The following is a 6,907-nucleotide window of genomic DNA, read 5'->3' on the forward strand; positions in this document are numbered from 1 at the left end:
AGCTCTTGGAGGGTTTACTGCGAGATGCTGTGTAAGCCGTTGATTGGATAGACTTTGACAAGGCTGAATTTAGGTTGACTGGCGCACGGGTCTAACTGTATATGATTTGGGCTATTCCATGTTTGAAAGAGAACTTTCACCTAGCGGCCAGCCAGTCACATTTACATATGCAAGTAGCGATTAATTCGGGTACCTGTTGCTTTCTTGTTGACATGTTAAACCCCTAACAGCGTTGATTCGGTGAGAGAAATCGAATTTCTTTCTGGGTCATCCATCAAATGAACTTTTTCAATATGAATTAATTTAATCCAACTATGTAATCAACTTCTGATGATTGGTCTAAAAAATTCCAAATCGAGAACCCTTAAAAAAGGGCATTAAAGTGTTTTGTAGAATCTTGCGCTAAGTGATGCTTTTATATGTTAAGTATTGGCTTTCATCGATGACAAATGCATGAGGTCTATACACTTTAGTGGATGCCTTACAAGGAGGTTGTCAAGTTCATTGAATTGACTCGAAAGAGTTTTCATATGAAAGTCGTATGAATGATCATTTAGTCTTCTAACTTGATGAACCACAATAACCTTGTGCACGGGGCGGCTATTTCTTGGTTCTGGTTGATGTGACTGCAATATAAAGTTCTGCACCAATACAATCAGAACATACAAGGAGATTGGTGTTTTCCAAGAAGGGATTCATCGCTCATCACGATATGATGGCGATCTCCTATGTTCTCTAAACTGTGTTGATATCTGAAAGTCTGTAGCCATAACTGACAATCAAATAGAACAGAAGTTTTCTTAGTAAGAAACAATGAAGAGCGGATACATAGTTAGGCAAAAAAAATTTTTTGGTCCATTGACTTTGTCCGAGATTAATTTTAGTACACTATCTTTCGCTGTTATCACATTTTGACTAATAATTTACAGAAATGGGTCAATTAAATACAAATTAGGATTTTATTGTCAATTTTTCCGCTAATTTAAACATTTCCATCGGAAATTGCTGACTTAGCAAGGCCATAGTGAAAAAGCAGCCAGTATAGCCACATGTATTTCCACGTAGACAATGACGTGTACAACTTATTAAATTATAAGTCAAAGTCTTCAGAAGCAGAACTCCCCAAATTCTTCAGCCTTAATTTCTCTCTTCTCTTTTATGATTTCACTTTATTATTGTGTGAAATCTAAATTTTTGCTACTAAAATGGTGGTGATTAGAGACCCATTCCTCAATGGAGATCCTCCCCCCGATTACGGTTAGTTTTCATCCCTAAGTACTGTATTTTTTTACTCGACTATAAATAGATTTCGTGTATTGTCTTTGTCAACCACCCATGACTAAAAATTATGTTGAATGATGTTTGTTTTTAGTATTAAAGTGTTGTCTTTTTCACATGTGAACACTGTTTTTTAAATTTGTTTTGTACTTTTTAATTTATTTTTTGTTCGAGAAGCATGTCAGCAGTTTGTGGTTTCTTTTATTATTAAAAGCATGTTGGCAGATTGTGGTCCCTTCATGTATTAAAAGTTGTGTGCTGGTGCATGTTGGGAAGATACATTTATTAGTATAATCCTTTGCATGTCCTGCAAACTATAGAAGCAGTTTGAATGATATGGTCATTGGGGATATGAAAGAATTCACATTCTTGAGTAGGAATTCTTTTTAAATTCGTATGTAATGGATGGTTCTTTGGCTTTTTGGCTTTGTTCTGTTTTTTATTTGCGTAGATGTCAATCATCTTGTAAATTTCCTCCTATTTTTTCTGGAATTTATTCATGACTGGGACCTCACCTCCAGCCACATGCACTTTTTAGGACTCTAAGCCCTCTTTCTTTTTTTTTTTTCCATGATAGGCTAGATATTTTGTATCTTTGACTTTTAGTTCTTTATAAGTGCAATGCTGCAACTCATTCTACTCATTCTTTCGTGTTTGAATTTCTACTGCCCTTCAAATAAACTCACTCGGGGCTAGAATTGGAAGATGGTTGAAGATGTTATTCTATTAAAACTATGGTTATGCAGTAGCAATCTCTAGTTGAGTTATTGTGTGGTTCCTTCTATTATTAAAAGTTGTGTGTTGTATGCATGTTGGTCCCTCCACATTTGTGTTTTCTTCTATGATTTTTTGTATTATTTTTGTTGTTTCTCTTTTCTTGACAATGTTATTTGTGTTGTTCTTTTTTTTTTTTCTTTGTTTTTCTTTTTTCCAGCCAACAATAGTGGACTCATTACAATGAGTATTCATTATGGGGGGAGTATGACAAAAAACGATATATGGGAGGGGAAACCTATAAATTTGACAATGTTGAATACAAATATGTGGGCCTTGGTACATTGAATGAGTTAGGCAACTATGTGGGAATTAGGGGGACAAGACTTATTCTATAAAAGAAGGGAAAGTGCTTAAATAAATAACTTCAACTTCAGCCTTAAATGATATATTTGTTAAATTTCAGCATTTAAGGGAGGTAGATATCTATATAAATGAGCAGATAGTTGCTTAGGAGGGTGATGAGTCTGAGGGGGATGAAGTTGTAGGTGACTTAGATGACAATAAGTCTTTTTCAGGGGGTGAGGAGTTTGATGATAGTGACAGTGAGTATGAATATGAAATGAAAGAAGATCAGGATGAAGAGGAAGATGTGGCAGCTGAAAATGATGATTGTCCAGTTCATGAGGTTAAGGAGGAACTAGTAGATAATATGATCAGGAGTGAAGCAAGGATGGAGGACATAGATGCAGGAATTATCATGGAAGATGAGGATTTAGGTAACCTATCAGGTGAGGAGAATTTGATATGGAGTGGTGACGAATTAAACTCTAATAAGGGATCTGATACAGAGGATAAAGGGGAAACGTTCCCAATATTCAATCCTTCATGCATATGGGACCCTGAGTTTGCTCTTGGAATGATTTTCAACACCAAAAAAGAATTTAGAACTGTAATTCAGTCACATGCAATTAAAACAAAGAGAAGCATAAAGTTTGCTGAAAATGACAGAAAATATGTACATGCAAAGTGTTTTGATAAAAATTGTAAATGGAGAATACATGCATGTCAAGTGAAAAGTGAATGCACATTTCAGATTAGAGACTATGTTCCTGAGCACACATGTAATATTTCATTTAATGTGACGAACATGAAGTCAAGCTAGTTGTCCAAAAAATACTTTCATAAGTTCAAAACTGATCCTAAAAAAACTGTTAAGGGGTTCAGAATTGAAGCAATGGAAGATGTACATATTAACATCTCAAGAAATCAAGTTGCAAGAGCAAAACACTTGCAATGATCATACTTGAAGGTAATCCTAGTGCACAATATGCACTGTTGTGGGATTATGCTGATGAATTCAAAAGAAGTAATCCTGGATCAACAGTTATATTGGGCACTGATCAAAATTTGTTTGAAAGACTTTATGTATGTCTCCATGCTTTGAGAATGAACTTTTTGGCTGGGTGTAGACCAGTAATATGTGTGGATGGGTGTCACCTTAAGGGACCACATGAGGTGTGTTATTAGCTGCTGTCGGTATTGACCCAAATAACAACTTCTTCCCAATTTGTTATGTTGTGGTGATGAGAGAAAACAGGGAGATATGGGAATGGTTCTTAACTCTGTTGAAAATGATTTACATATTGAAAATGATTATAACTATACCTTCATGTCGGATAAATAGAAAGGGCTTGTGGGTTCCTTACAGGAACTGTTTCCTAATGCAAAATATAGGTTTCGTGTTAGGCATCTCCATTCCAATTTTAGGATCAATGGTTTTAGAGGGTTGGCTTTCGAAAATGGGCTATGGAAGGCTGCAAGGGCAACAACAGTTAATTAATTTAATGCAAAGATGAAAGAACTAAAGGGTTTTAATGAAGGGGCTTATGCATGGTTTAATGACAAACCCCCCCAAAAGAATGGAGCAGATCACATTTTTCCACTTATCTTAGGTGCGATATTTTGTCAAACAATGCTTGTGAATGCTTCAATAGCAACATTCTAAAGGCAAGAGGAAAACCAATATTGTCAATGTTCAAATGGCTTATGGAGCATTTGATGAAGAGACTTCAACAAAATAGAGATAGAGCTTTAAAAAGGTGGAAATGGGTGTTGTGTCCTCAAATTCAAAAGATAATTGACAAAAATATTGAGAAGCTTGGTGATTGCATACCAATTAAATCTGATGACAAGCATTACCAAATCTCTTGTTTTGATGGGACACAATATAGTGTGAATCTTGTAGAGATGACATGTGGATGTAGAAAGTGGGATTTGAGTGGGATACCTTGTAAACATGCTGTGAGCGCAATATTTTGTCAAGGAGAGGACATAGAAAAATACACACATCAATGTTACAGGGTTGAAACTTATTTGAAGGCCTGTCGACATCCAATACTTCCAATCAATGGGAGGGATGAGTGGAAGAAATGGCCTGAGTCCTCCAGTGTCACCACAGGCTGTCAAAAGGGTGGGTAGACCCCCTAAATCAAGTAGACAACTTGAACCAGATGAGCCAGTGCTAAAGGTGAAGAAAAGAAGAGGTGCTCCAATCCTTAAGGAAGGTTCATCCAGGATCAAAAGGCAACAAACCACTGTTAAGTGTGGAAAATGTGGCGGCCAAGGACATAATGCTAGAGGTTGTGCTACCAAAACTGCATCAAATCAGTGTAACCTTGATGCTTCTAACCAAGTCCCTCCAACAGTACAATCAGAGAAAATGCAGGTACATTTTTCTGTAATTGTTTTATTTTGGCATATTTTTCTGTCATTTTTTCAATTTTTTTTAATTTTCTGTAAAATTTTATAGGTTAGAAGAAAGGGAAAGGCAATCATGCAAGAAGCAGAACCTATATTGCATAGGAGAACAAGAAGTGTAAGATTCTATTTGCTTTATTATCTCCAAAATTATTGCTCGTGTTGTTGTTTTAATCATTGTGTGTTGGTTCTATATAGAGACATATCCCAATTGCTGCTCCTGTCGCTACAAAACTTCATAATAAAAAAGCTCCAAAGCCATCTGCAACTGCACCAAGTATGTTTGAGCAATTTCAATAGTGCCAAAAAGGAGTGAAAACTAAGGAGCCAGCTTCTATTGTTGATGCTGAAATGGGTAGAAATTCAGTGAATGAGCAAGGGAGTTCAGGATCAACCCCATCTATTGTCAAAAGGAGGAAAATATTTGTTATTTTGTCAAATCTTAGTAATGCCATAAGTGAACTGCAAAAAGGCAAGAAAAAGGCCTAAAACTTGTAATGCATTGGAAAAAAACCAATAATCTTTTGGTAGATACTTGTATTCCTTTTGGCAGAAATGTTTTGGCAAAAATGTATTGGCTGAAATGTACTGAAACTGTATAATTTGGAAACTGTTATGAAACTGGAAATGTAGATGTGCAGAAATTTCATGTGCAGAAATTTGATGTTCCAATTGTGCAGAAATTTGATGTGATGTGCAGAAATTTCATATTGAAATTGTGCAGAAATTTCATATTGAAATTGTGCAGAAATTTGATGTGCAGAAATTTCATGTTCCAATTGTGCAGAAATTTGATATTGAAATTGTGTAGAAATTTCATGTTCCAATTGTATGTGTGCAGAAATTTGATATTAAAATTGTGCAGAAATTTCATATTCCAATTGTATGTGTGCAGAAATTTCATATCCCAATTGTATGTATACAGAAATTTGATGTGTCAATTTGATGTTCCAATTGCTGAAACTTGTGTATGTGTGCAGGAATTCATAGATATATTCACCAAAAGCATTTGACACTAAATCCTACTTAAATACACTTAAATTACATACACCCTACTAAAATAAAGTTAAATTACACACATCCTACACAAAGTAGAACTTAAAGCAGAAAATAAGAACGACAATTACAGAAATTAATTTGCATTTTCTTTTCAGCTTTGCAAAATCCTCCTCAATCTTCTTCATTTCTTCAATCTTAGCTTCGTATCCAGAACATTTTGCTAGCAATTCAGGGATTACAACCTTTGCCCGAGCACACATTGGTGGATCTTCCCAATAAAAAAATCCACATCCTTCGGTCTACACAAGAAATGAGGAAAAATTTGCAGAAAAATAACTGAGAAAAATGGGCAAAAAATTGCATAAAAATGAGAACATTTAACTAAGAAAATGGCAAAAATTTACAGAAAAATGAGAACATTTAACTGAGAAAAATAGGCAAAAATTTGCAGAAAAATGAGAATCTTTAAATGAGAAAAATGGGCAAAAAATTGCACAAAAATGAGAAATATTTAACTGACAAAAATGGGCAAAAACTTGTAGAAAAAATCGAGGAAAACCAGTTCACAATGCAGAAAAATCGAGGAAAAAAATAAAAATTTCAAGGAGAAAAATGAGAGAATAACCTTGTAATCTATACAAGAATGGAACCTTCTACCTGGGTTCTCATTAGTCCATGAAGTCCTAACCTTAACTGAGAAAATTAGGCAAAAATTTGCAGAAAAATGAGAATCTTTAACTGAAAAAAATGGGCAAAAAATTGCAGAAAAATTAGAAACATTTAACTGACAAAAATGGGCAAAAACTTGCAGAAAAAATCAAGGTAAACCAGTTAAAAAATACAAAAAAAAATCGAGGAAAAAAATAAAAATTTCAAGGAGAAAAATGAGAGAATAACCTACTAATCTTTACAAGAATGGAACCTTCTACCTAGGTTCTCATTAGTCTATGAAGTCCTAACAATAGCTCTCTTTCCACAGTAACACAAATCGATCTTGAGATGGTAGACATGTTTTGAAGAGGGGATGAGGATGGAAGCAAAATGGGGAAGAAATGGCATTTTTTCTCTTTTTATTAGTTGGTGATTGGCTTTGGGAGGGAAAACTAACATTTTTCCCTCCAAAAATTGCCACCTCAAGTGGCATGTAACACTATAG

The sequence above is a fragment of the Sesamum indicum genome, linkage group LG1 (assembly GCF_000512975.1).
Source record: "Sesamum indicum cultivar Zhongzhi No. 13 linkage group LG1, S_indicum_v1.0, whole genome shotgun sequence".
NCBI classification, from domain to species: Eukaryota; Viridiplantae; Streptophyta; class Magnoliopsida; order Lamiales; family Pedaliaceae; genus Sesamum; species Sesamum indicum.